The sequence below is a fragment of the Triturus cristatus genome, chromosome 5_2, assembly GCF_964204655.1.
Source record: "Triturus cristatus chromosome 5_2, aTriCri1.1, whole genome shotgun sequence".
Lineage (NCBI taxonomy): Eukaryota > Metazoa > Chordata > Amphibia > Caudata > Salamandridae > Triturus > Triturus cristatus.
The window spans coordinates 555,599,385-555,611,826 of record NC_140588.1 but is presented as its reverse complement, the minus strand read 5'-3'; the positions used below and the strand labels follow the sequence as shown (position 1 = coordinate 555,611,826).

The following is a 12,442-nucleotide window of genomic DNA, read 5'->3' as shown; positions in this document are numbered from 1 at the left end:
AAATCTCTCATTATTTTGAGCCATTTAGTTTCCAGGTATTGTAAAAATTCTATTATTTGCTCACATCTAGTAAACTTTTAGAGTATAATCAATAAATTAATTTTTCACCCTACCGGTATTAGATATGTGATATTAATGAATACACTTGAAAGAAAATGATTTGGTCAAGAGTCATAAAATGGTCCCACCGAGATTTGAACTCGGATCATTGGATTCAAAGTCCAAAGTGCTAACCATTACACCATGGAACCTCCCATGTGAAAGGAGCACAAACTGCTGCAGCAATGTGGAAATGTCAAAGTTTTTAATATTCTACTGTCAAAGAGAAACTGAATTGGATTGCTTTCCTATTCTGGTAAACTTTTGCATATTGAACTATGTTGGGGAAGGATGTTGCCCAAAAGACTCAAATAACGTTATAACTCTGTTGAACAGTGGTTTTTACGTGAGATAATATTTTTCAATGAAAGATAAGTTGCCCCCTGAGGCAAATCTCTTCTGTCAAAATGGAAAGCTCACCCTGGTACGGGAGGGTGGATGGTGTCATGGTTAGCACTCTGGACTCTGAAAACGGGGATCTGAGTACAAATTTCAGTGGGACTTATCTGAACTTTACAATTTTCTTTTCCATTCAGTTCTTAGAAGTTTTATTTGGAACAACATCACATTTACTTATAAACATGTAAAAATCAACCTGTACATATGTATCTCTGTATATATAGCTATATGTCTCTGTATATTTATAGGAAAATATAAACATATAGATTATAAAAATAAATATAATTAGTGGAGGTGAAAATCATGAACAGTTGTTGCCTCTCAGCATTTGAAACATGAGTTTCTACTTCTTTCTCTTTTATATGTCCTGAAATTGAGATAGTCACTTTTTACTCATTATTGATCCAACAATACAGTTGATGTATACAAAGCATATCATATGATTTGTGAATAAAGTTCAAAAATGAGAATTTGATCAGTACCTGTGATGCCTCCGACCAAAAGCTTATATTTTACGATTGGAGATCAACTGTTGTAAATCAGCATGAAAAACATTTTCTTTTCACGATTTCCATACTAATATAAAACAACATTTTTACTAGCTGAATGAGATCATCATTTGGGTTCCTCTATGTTTGATTGAAGAAAACTTCTCATTCAAAATGTGCTATTTTCGCCTTATCAATAGCAGGAAAGCTTAAAAAAGTGATGCTGTGAATCACCCGTCTGAAATGCGTTTGAGAAAATCAGGATATGATTTTATAATGGCTAACTACTTTGTGAAGAAATTTGATGTCAAAGTATTGTAAAGTTTGTATTGATGTAACTTGTTCAAGCTGATGGACATTTTGAAAGCATTCAATAATTGACTCTTTCAACCTACTGGTGTTGGATTTGAGCTATCAATGAACAAAGATGAAGAAATGGAAAAGCTCAAGAGTAATAAAAAAAGTCCCTCCAAGGTCTCAAATCGGATCAATGGATGCAAAGTCCAAATTGCCAACCATTGCTCTATGGAGCTACCCATGCAGGAGACAGAGACATTGCTTCTGTAGTCTGGAAATGTAGACTGTTTAATTATGCTACAGGCAAAGATGAACATTGTGATATAACTTTTATATTCTGATAAACATTTGAATATTTAACACTTTTATAGAGAATATAGCGAAAAGAATCAAATCACATTAAAGCTCTATCCACTATGACCATTCAAATGAGATATCTTTGTATCAATATAAGAGAAGGCCATCACTGATGCGCTCTCTTTTGTCTCAATGGAAAAGTCACTCTTGTGTGAGAGGGTTCCATGGTGTAATGGTTAGCACTCTGGACTCTGAATCCAGCGATCCGAGTTCAAATCTCGGTGGGACCTACTACAATTATGAGATTCACTGTTTAACTCATTTTTTAGAATTTGGTCTAGAAAAAACCTAATATCAATGTTTTATACTGATGCGTATGAACGCATAAGTATGTATAGATGCATACATAGCTTTATCCGTCTAGATAGCTGTTAGACAATATGAACATATCAATTATTCATAAACATAAATATTGATGCTGAACCTAGAAACTGTTCTTTCACATCCACATTGTAAACATGAGTTTATTTTCCTTTCTCATCTATATGGCCAGTAATGAGATAGTTCATTTTTGCTGATTTCTTAGCTGACAACATGCTGGACTTACACAGTGCATTTCATTGTGAATTTCTTTGAAAGTGAATTTCAGATTCACACCTTTGACATGTCTTTCAAAAGATTCAACTTTATTGGTTGTGGAATTACTGTTGAAAATCAGTGTGTAAAATCTTTGTACGTCTGAATTTCAAGATTATTATTCAAACTGCACATCTTCGGTCACCGTAATACAAAGTTTGGCTCCTCAAGTTTTGTTTTAATGAACGCTTTGCAATTAAAAAGTTCCTTGTTCCCCTTATCAATAACAGTAAGATTTTAAAAAGTAATGTCGTGCATCAGGCCCCTGTGATGAGTTTGAGAAACCAGAGTGAGTTTGTAAAATCTCTCATTATTTTGAGCCATTTAGTTTCCAGGTATTGTAAAAATTCTATTATTTGCTCACATCTAGTAAACTTTTAGAGTATAATCAATAAATTAATTTTTCACCCTACCGGTATTAGATATGTGATATTAATGAATACACTTGAAAGAAAATGATTTGGTCAAGAGTCATAAAATGGTCCCACCGAGATTTGAACTCGGATCATTGGATTCAAAGTCCAAAGTGCTAACCATTACACCATGGAACCTCCCATGTGAAAGGAGCACAAACTGCTGCAGCAATGTGGAAATGTCAAAGTTTTTAATATTCTACTGTCAAAGAGAAACTGAATTGGATTGCTTTCCTATTCTGGTAAACTTTTGCATATTGAACTATGTTGGGGAAGGATGTTGCCCAAAAGACTCAAATAACGTTATAACTCTGTTGAACAGTGGTTTTTACGTGAGATAATATTTTTCAATGAAAGATAAGTTGCCCCCTGAGGCAAATCTCTTCTGTCAAAATGGAAAGCTCACCCTGGTACGGGAGGGTGGATGGTGTCATGGTTAGCACTCTGGACTCTGAAAACGGGGATCTGAGTACAAATTTCAGTGGGACTTATCTGAACTTTACAATTTTCTTTTCCATTCAGTTCTTAGAAGTTTTATTTGGAACAACATCACATTTACTTATAAACATGTAAAAATCAACCTGTACATATGTATCTCTGTATATATAGCTATATGTCTCTGTATATTTATAGGAAAATATAAACATATAGATTATAAAAATAAATATAATTAGTGGAGGTGAAAATCATGAACAGTTGTTGCCTCTCAGCATTTGAAACATGAGTTTCTACTTCTTTCTCTTTTATATGTCCTGAAATTGAGATAGTCACTTTTTACTCATTATTGATCCAACAATACAGTTGATGTATACAAAGCATATCATATGATTTGTGAATAAAGTTCAAAAATGAGAATTTGATCAGTACCTGTGATGCCTCCGACCAAAAGCTTATATTTTACGATTGGAGATCAACTGTTGTAAATCAGCATGAAAAACATTTTCTTTTCACGATTTCCATACTAATATAAAACAACATTTTTACTAGCTGAATGAGATCATCATTTGGGTTCCTCTATGTTTGATTGAAGAAAACTTCTCATTCAAAATGTGCTATTTTCGCCTTATCAATAGCAGGAAAGCTTAAAAAAGTGATGCTGTGAATCACCCGTCTGAAATGCGTTTGAGAAAATCAGGATATGATTTTATAATGGCTAACTACTTTGTGAAGAAATTTGATGTCAAAGTATTGTAAAGTTTGTATTGATGTAACTTGTTCAAGCTGATGGACATTTTGAAAGCATTCAATAATTGACTCTTTCAACCTACTGGTGTTGGATTTGAGCTATCAATGAACAAAGATGAAGAAATGGAAAAGCTCAAGAGTAATAAAAAAAGTCCCTCCAAGGTCTCAAATCGGATCATTGGATGCAAAGTCCAAATTGCCAACCATTGCTCTATGGAGCTACCCATGCAGGAGACAGAGACATTGCTTCTGTAGTCTGGAAATGTAGACTGTTTAATTATGCTACAGGCAAAGATGAACATTGTGATATAACTTTTATATTCTGATAAACATTTGAATATTTAACACTTTTATAGAGAATATAGCGAAAAGAATCAAATCACATTAAAGCTCTATCCACTATGACCATTCAAATGAGATATCTTTGTATCAATATAAGAGAAGGCCATCACTGATGCGCTCTCTTTTGTCTCAATGGAAAAGTCACTCTTGTGTGAGAGGGTTCCATGGTGTAATGGTTAGCACTCTGGACTCTGAATCCAGCGATCCGAGTTCAAATCTCGGTGGGACCTACTACAATTATGAGATTCACTGTTTAACTCATTTTTTAGAATTTGGTCTAGAAAAAACCTAATATCAATGTTTTATACTGATGCGTATGAACGCATAAGCGTGTATAGATGCATACATAGCTTTATCCGTCTAGATAGCTGTTAGACAATATGAACATATCAATTATTCATAAACATAAATATTGATGCTGAACCTAGAAACTGTTCTTTCACATCCACATTGTAAACATGAGTTTATTTTCCTTTCTCATCTATATGGCCAGTAATGAGATAGTTCATTTTTGCTGATTTCTTAGCTGACAACATGCTGGACTTACACAGTGCATTTCATTGTGAATTTCTTTGAAAGTGAATTTCAGATTCACACCTTTGACATGTCTTTCAAAAGATTCAACTTTATTGGTTGTGGAATTACTGTTGAAAATCAGTGTGTAAAATCTTTGTACGTCTGAATTTCAAGATTATTATTCAAACTGCACATCTTCGGTCACCGTAATACAAAGTTTGGCTCCTCAAGTTTTGTTTTAATGAACGCTTTGCAATTAAAAAGTTCCTTGTTCCCCTTATCAATAACAGTAAGATTTTAAAAAGTAATGTCGTGCATCAGGCCCCTGTGATGAGTTTGAGAAACCAGAGTGAGTTTGTAAAATCTCTCATTATTTTGAGCCATTTAGTTTCCAGGTATTGTAAAAATTCTATTATTTGCTCACATCTAGTAAACTTTTAGAGTATAATCAATAAATTAATTTTTCACCCTACCGGTATTAGATATGTGATATTAATGAATACACTTGAAAGAAAATGATTTGGTCAAGAGTCATAAAATGGTCCCACCGAGATTTGAACTCGGATCATTGGATTCAAAGTCCAAAGTGCTAACCATTACACCATGGAACCTCCCATGTGAAAGGAGCGCAAACTGCTGCAGCAATGTGGAAATGTCAAAGTTTTTAATATTCTACTGTCAAAGAGAAACTGAATTGGATTGCTTTCCTATTCTGGTAAACTTTTGCATATTGAACTATGTTGGGGAAGGATGTTGCCCAAAAGACTCAAATAACGTTATAACTCTGTTGAACAGTGGTTTTTACGTGAGATAATATTTTTCAATGAAAGATAAGTTGCCCCCTGAGGCAAATCTCTTCTGTCAAAATGGAAAGCTCACCCTGGTACGGGAGGGTGGATGGTGTCATGGTTAGCACTCTGGACTCTGAAAACGGGGATCTGAGTACAAATTTCAGTGGGACTTATCTGAACTTTACAATTTTCTTTTCCATTCAGTTCTTAGAAGTTTTATTTGGAACAACATCACATTTACTTATAAACATGTAAAAATCAACCTGTACATATGTATCTCTGTATATATAGCTATATGTCTCTGTATATTTATAGGAAAATATAAACATATAGATTATAAAAATAAATATAATTAGTGGAGGTGAAAATCATGAACAGTTGTTGCCTCTCAGCATTTGAAACATGAGTTTCTACTTCTTTCTCTTTTATATGTCCTGAAATTGAGATAGTCACTTTTTACTCATTATTGATCCAACAATACAGTTGATGTATACAAAGCATATCATATGATTTGTGAATAAAGTTCAAAAATGAGAATTTGATCAGTACCTGTGATGCCTCCGACCAAAAGCTTATATTTTACGATTGGAGATCAACTGTTGTAAATCAGCATGAAAAACATTTTCTTTTCACGATTTCCATACTAATATAAAACAACATTTTTACTAGCTGAATGAGATCATCATTTGGGTTCCTCTATGTTTGATTGAAGAAAACTTCTCATTCAAAATGTGCTATTTTCGCCTTATCAATAGCAGGAAAGCTTAAAAAAGTGATGCTGTGAATCACCCGTCTGAAATGCGTTTGAGAAAATCAGGATATGATTTTATAATGGCTAACTACTTTGTGAAGAAATTTGATGTCAAAGTATTGTAAAGTTTGTATTGATGTAACTTGTTCAAGCTGATGGACATTTTGAAAGCATTCAATAATTGACTCTTTCAACCTACTGGTGTTGGATTTGAGCTATCAATGAACAAAGATGAAGAAATGGAAAAGCTCAAGAGTAATAAAAAAAGTCCCTCCAAGGTCTCAAATCGGATCAATGGATGCAAAGTCCAAATTGCCAACCATTGCTCTATGGAGCTACCCATGCAGGAGACAGAGACATTGCTTCTGTAGTCTGGAAATGTAGACTGTTTAATTATGCTACAGGCAAAGATGAACATTGTGATATAACTTTTATATTCTGATAAACATTTGAATATTTAACACTTTTATAGAGAATATAGCGAAAAGAATCAAATCACATTAAAGCTCTATCCACTATGACCATTCAAATGAGATATCTTTGTATCAATATAAGAGAAGGCCATCACTGATGCGCTCTCTTTTGTCTCAATGGAAAAGTCACTCTTGTGTGAGAGGGTTCCATGGTGTAATGGTTAGCACTCTGGACTCTGAATCCAGCGATCCGAGTTCAAATCTCGGTGGGACCTACTACAATTATGAGATTCACTGTTTAACTCATTTTTTAGAATTTGGTCTAGAAAAAACCTAATATCAATGTTTTATACTGATGCGTATGAACGCATAAGTATGTATAGATGCATACATAGCTTTATCCGTCTAGATAGCTGTTAGACAATATGAACATATCAATTATTCATAAACATAAATATTGATGCTGAACCTAGAAACTGTTCTTTCACATCCACATTGTAAACATGAGTTTATTTTCCTTTCTCATCTATATGGCCAGTAATGAGATAGTTCATTTTTGCTGATTTCTTAGCTGACAACATGCTGGACTTACACAGTGCATTTCATTGTGAATTTCTTTGAAAGTGAATTTCAGATTCACACCTTTGACATGTCTTTCAAAAGATTCAACTTTATTGGTTGTGGAATTACTGTTGAAAATCAGTGTGTAAAATCTTTGTACGTCTGAATTTCAAGATTATTATTCAAACTGCACATCTTCGGTCACCGTAATACAAAGTTTGGCTCCTCAAGTTTTGTTTTAATGAACGCTTTGCAATTAAAAAGTTCCTTGTTCCCCTTATCAATAACAGTAAGATTTTAAAAAGTAATGTCGTGCATCAGGCCCCTGTGATGAGTTTGAGAAACCAGAGTGAGTTTGTAAAATCTCTCATTATTTTGAGCCATTTAGTTTCCAGGTATTGTAAAAATTCTATTATTTGCTCACATCTAGTAAACTTTTAGAGTATAATCAATAAATTAATTTTTCACCCTACCGGTATTAGATATGTGATATTAATGAATACACTTGAAAGAAAATGATTTGGTCAAGAGTCATAAAATGGTCCCACCGAGATTTGAACTCGGATCATTGGATTCAAAGTCCAAAGTGCTAACCATTACACCATGGAACCTCCCATGTGAAAGGAGCACAAACTGCTGCAGCAATGTGGAAATGTCAAAGTTTTTAATATTCTACTGTCAAAGAGAAACTGAATTGGATTGCTTTCCTATTCTGGTAAACTTTTGCATATTGAACTATGTTGGGGAAGGATGTTGCCCAAAAGACTCAAATAACGTTATAACTCTGTTGAACAGTGGTTTTTACGTGAGATAATATTTTTCAATGAAAGATAAGTTGCCCCCTGAGGCAAATCTCTTCTGTCAAAATGGAAAGCTCACCCTGGTACGGGAGGGTGGATGGTGTCATGGTTAGCACTCTGGACTCTGAAAACGGGGATCTGAGTACAAATTTCAGTGGGACTTATCTGAACTTTACAATTTTCTTTTCCATTCAGTTCTTAGAAGTTTTATTTGGAACAACATCACATTTACTTATAAACATGTAAAAATCAACCTGTACATATGTATCTCTGTATATATAGCTATATGTCTCTGTATATTTATAGGAAAATATAAACATATAGATTATAAAAATAAATATAATTAGTGGAGGTGAAAATCATGAACAGTTGTTGCCTCTCAGCATTTGAAACATGAGTTTCTACTTCTTTCTCTTTTATATGTCCTGAAATTGAGATAGTCACTTTTTACTCATTATTGATCCAACAATACAGTTGATGTATACAAAGCATATCATATGATTTGTGAATAAAGTTCAAAAATGAGAATTTGATCAGTACCTGTGATGCCTCCGACCAAAAGCTTATATTTTACGATTGGAGATCAACTGTTGTAAATCAGCATGAAAAACATTTTCTTTTCACGATTTCCATACTAATATAAAACAACATTTTTACTAGCTGAATGAGATCATCATTTGGGTTCCTCTATGTTTGATTGAAGAAAACTTCTCATTCAAAATGTGCTATTTTCGCCTTATCAATAGCAGGAAAGCTTAAAAAAGTGATGCTGTGAATCACCCGTCTGAAATGCGTTTGAGAAAATCAGGATATGATTTTATAATGGCTAACTACTTTGTGAAGAAATTTGATGTCAAAGTATTGTAAAGTTTGTATTGATGTAACTTGTTCAAGCTGATGGACATTTTGAAAGCATTCAATAATTGACTCTTTCAACCTACTGGTGTTGGATTTGAGCTATCAATGAACAAAGATGAAGAAATGGAAAAGCTCAAGAGTAATAAAAAAAGTCCCTCCAAGGTCTCAAATCGGATCAATGGATGCAAAGTCCAAATTGCCAACCATTGCTCTATGGAGCTACCCATGCAGGAGACAGAGACATTGCTTCTGTAGTCTGGAAATGTAGACTGTTTAATTATGCTACAGGCAAAGATGAACATTGTGATATAACTTTTATATTCTGATAAACATTTGAATATTTAACACTTTTATAGAGAATATAGCGAAAAGAATCAAATCACATTAAAGCTCTATCCACTATGACCATTCAAATGAGATATCTTTGTATCAATATAAGAGAAGGCCATCACTGATGCGCTCTCTTTTGTCTCAATGGAAAAGTCACTCTTGTGTGAGAGGGTTCCATGGTGTAATGGTTAGCACTCTGGACTCTGAATCCAGCGATCCGAGTTCAAATCTCGGTGGGACCTACTACAATTATGAGATTCACTGTTTAACTCATTTTTTAGAATTTGGTCTAGAAAAAACCTAATATCAATGTTTTATACTGATGCGTATGAACGCATAAGTATGTATAGATGCATACATAGCTTTATCCGTCTAGATAGCTGTTAGACAATATGAACATATCAATTATTCATAAACATAAATATTGATGCTGAACCTAGAAACTGTTCTTTCACATCCACATTGTAAACATGAGTTTATTTTCCTTTCTCATCTATATGGCCAGTAATGAGATAGTTCATTTTTGCTGATTTCTTAGCTGACAACATGCTGGACTTACACAGTGCATTTCATTGTGAATTTCTTTGAAAGTGAATTTCAGATTCACACCTTTGACATGTCTTTCAAAAGATTCAACTTTATTGGTTGTGGAATTACTGTTGAAAATCAGTGTGTAAAATCTTTGTACGTCTGAATTTCAAGATTATTATTCAAACTGCACATCTTCGGTCACCGTAATACAAAGTTTGGCTCCTCAAGTTTTGTTTTAATGAACGCTTTGCAATTAAAAAGTTCCTTGTTCCCCTTATCAATAACAGTAAGATTTTAAAAAGTAATGTCGTGCATCAGGCCCCTGTGATGAGTTTGAGAAACCAGAGTGAGTTTGTAAAATCTCTCATTATTTTGAGCCATTTAGTTTCCAGGTATTGTAAAAATTCTATTATTTGCTCACATCTAGTAAACTTTTAGAGTATAATCAATAAATTAATTTTTCACCCTACCGGTATTAGATATGTGATATTAATGAATACACTTGAAAGAAAATGATTTGGTCAAGAGTCATAAAATGGTCCCACCGAGATTTGAACTCGGATCATTGGATTCAAAGTCCAAAGTGCTAACCATTACACCATGGAACCTCCCATGTGAAAGGAGCACAAACTGCTGCAGCAATGTGGAAATGTCAAAGTTTTTAATATTCTACTGTCAAAGAGAAACTGAATTGGATTGCTTTCCTATTCTGGTAAACTTTTGCATATTGAACTATGTTGGGGAAGGATGTTGCCCAAAAGACTCAAATAACGTTATAACTCTGTTGAACAGTGGTTTTTACGTGAGATAATATTTTTCAATGAAAGATAAGTTGCCCCCTGAGGCAAATCTCTTCTGTCAAAATGGAAAGCTCACCCTGGTACGGGAGGGTGGATGGTGTCATGGTTAGCACTCTGGACTCTGAAAACGGGGATCTGAGTACAAATTTCAGTGGGACTTATCTGAACTTTACAATTTTCTTTTCCATTCAGTTCTTAGAAGTTTTATTTGGAACAACATCACATTTACTTATAAACATGTAAAAATCAACCTGTACATATGTATCTCTGTATATATAGCTATATGTCTCTGTATATTTATAGGAAAATATAAACATATAGATTATAAAAATAAATATAATTAGTGGAGGTGAAAATCATGAACAGTTGTTGCCTCTCAGCATTTGAAACATGAGTTTCTACTTCTTTCTCTTTTATATGTCCTGAAATTGAGATAGTCACTTTTTACTCATTATTGATCCAACAATACAGTTGATGTATACAAAGCATATCATATGATTTGTGAATAAAGTTCAAAAATGAGAATTTGATCAGTACCTGTGATGCCTCCGACCAAAAGCTTATATTTTACGATTGGAGATCAACTGTTGTAAATCAGCATGAAAAACATTTTCTTTTCACGATTTCCATACTAATATAAAACAACATTTTTACTAGCTGAATGAGATCATCATTTGGGTTCCTCTATGTTTGATTGAAGAAAACTTCTCATTCAAAATGTGCTATTTTCGCCTTATCAATAGCAGGAAAGCTTAAAAAAGTGATGCTGTGAATCACCCGTCTGAAATGCGTTTGAGAAAATCAGGATATGATTTTATAATGGCTAACTACTTTGTGAAGAAATTTGATGTCAAAGTATTGTAAAGTTTGTATTGATGTAACTTGTTCAAGCTGATGGACATTTTGAAAGCATTCAATAATTGACTCTTTCAACCTACTGGTGTTGGATTTGAGCTATCAATGAACAAAGATGAAGAAATGGAAAAGCTCAAGAGTAATAAAAAAAGTCCCTCCAAGGTCTCAAATCGGATCATTGGATGCAAAGTCCAAATTGCCAACCATTGCTCTATGGAGCTACCCATGCAGGAGACAGAGACATTGCTTCTGTAGTCTGGAAATGTATACTGTTTAATTATGCTACAGGCAAAGATGAACATTGTGATATAACTTTTATATTCTGATAAACATTTGAATATTTAACACTTTTATAGAGAATATAGCGAAAAGAATCAAATCACATTAAAGCTCTATCCACTATGACCATTCAAATGAGATATCTTTGTATCAATATAAGAGAAGGCCATCACTGATGCGCTCTCTTTTGTCTCAATGGAAAAGTCACTCTTGTGTGAGAGGGTTCCATGGTGTAATGGTTAGCACTCTGGACTCTGAATCCAGCGATCCGAGTTCAAATCTCGGTGGGACCTACTACAATTATGAGATTCACTGTTTAACTCATTTTTTAGAATTTGGTCTAGAAAAAACCTAATATCAATGTTTTATACTGATGCGTATGAACGCATAAGTATGTATAGATGCATACATAGCTTTATCCGTCTAGATAGCTGTTAGACAATATGAACATATCAATTATTCATAAACATAAATATTGATGCTGAACCTAGAAACTGTTCTTTCACATCCACATTGTAAACATGAGTTTATTTTCCTTTCTCATCTATATGGCCAGTAATGAGATAGTTCATTTTTGCTGATTTCTTAGCTGACAACATGCTGGACTTACACAGTGCATTTCATTGTGAATTTCTTTGAAAGTGAATTTCAGATTCACACCTTTGACATGTCTTTCAAAAGATTCAACTTTATTGGTTGTGGAATTACTGTTGAAAATCAGTGTGTAAAATCTTTGTACGTCTGAATTTCAAGATTATTATTCAAACTGCACATCTTCGGTCACCGTAATACAAAGTTTGG

The 12,442-nt window shown here is 33.8% G+C and overlaps 10 non-coding genes across 10 annotated transcripts; 5 read left to right on the top strand and 5 right to left on the bottom strand.

Moving 5' to 3' along the window:
- Positions 1-179: 179 nt before the first annotated feature.
- Positions 180-251, bottom strand: TRNAQ-UUG (transfer RNA glutamine (anticodon UUG)). The gene has a single exon. It is a non-coding gene; the product is annotated as a tRNA-Gln (tRNA).
- Positions 252-1,798: 1,547 nt separating this feature from the next.
- Positions 1,799-1,870, top strand: TRNAQ-CUG (transfer RNA glutamine (anticodon CUG)). The gene has a single exon. It is a non-coding gene; the product is annotated as a tRNA-Gln (tRNA).
- Positions 1,871-2,695: 825 nt separating this feature from the next.
- On the bottom strand, positions 2,696-2,767 carry TRNAQ-UUG (transfer RNA glutamine (anticodon UUG)). Its single transcript has one exon. It is a non-coding gene; the product is annotated as a tRNA-Gln (tRNA).
- Positions 2,768-4,314: 1,547 nt separating this feature from the next.
- On the top strand, positions 4,315-4,386 carry TRNAQ-CUG (transfer RNA glutamine (anticodon CUG)). Its single transcript has one exon. It is a non-coding gene; the product is annotated as a tRNA-Gln (tRNA).
- Positions 4,387-5,211: 825 nt separating this feature from the next.
- TRNAQ-UUG (transfer RNA glutamine (anticodon UUG)) lies at positions 5,212-5,283 on the bottom strand. The gene has a single exon. It is a non-coding gene; the product is annotated as a tRNA-Gln (tRNA).
- Positions 5,284-6,830: 1,547 nt separating this feature from the next.
- TRNAQ-CUG (transfer RNA glutamine (anticodon CUG)) lies at positions 6,831-6,902 on the top strand. The gene has a single exon. It is a non-coding gene; the product is annotated as a tRNA-Gln (tRNA).
- An 825-nt stretch (positions 6,903-7,727) lies between these two features.
- Positions 7,728-7,799, bottom strand: TRNAQ-UUG (transfer RNA glutamine (anticodon UUG)). Its single transcript has one exon. It is a non-coding gene; the product is annotated as a tRNA-Gln (tRNA).
- A 1,547-nt stretch (positions 7,800-9,346) lies between these two features.
- Positions 9,347-9,418, top strand: TRNAQ-CUG (transfer RNA glutamine (anticodon CUG)). Its single transcript has one exon. It is a non-coding gene; the product is annotated as a tRNA-Gln (tRNA).
- An 825-nt stretch (positions 9,419-10,243) lies between these two features.
- On the bottom strand, positions 10,244-10,315 carry TRNAQ-UUG (transfer RNA glutamine (anticodon UUG)). Its single transcript has one exon. It is a non-coding gene; the product is annotated as a tRNA-Gln (tRNA).
- A 1,547-nt stretch (positions 10,316-11,862) lies between these two features.
- TRNAQ-CUG (transfer RNA glutamine (anticodon CUG)) lies at positions 11,863-11,934 on the top strand. The gene has a single exon. It is a non-coding gene; the product is annotated as a tRNA-Gln (tRNA).
- The last annotated feature ends 508 nt before the right edge of the window (positions 11,935-12,442 follow it).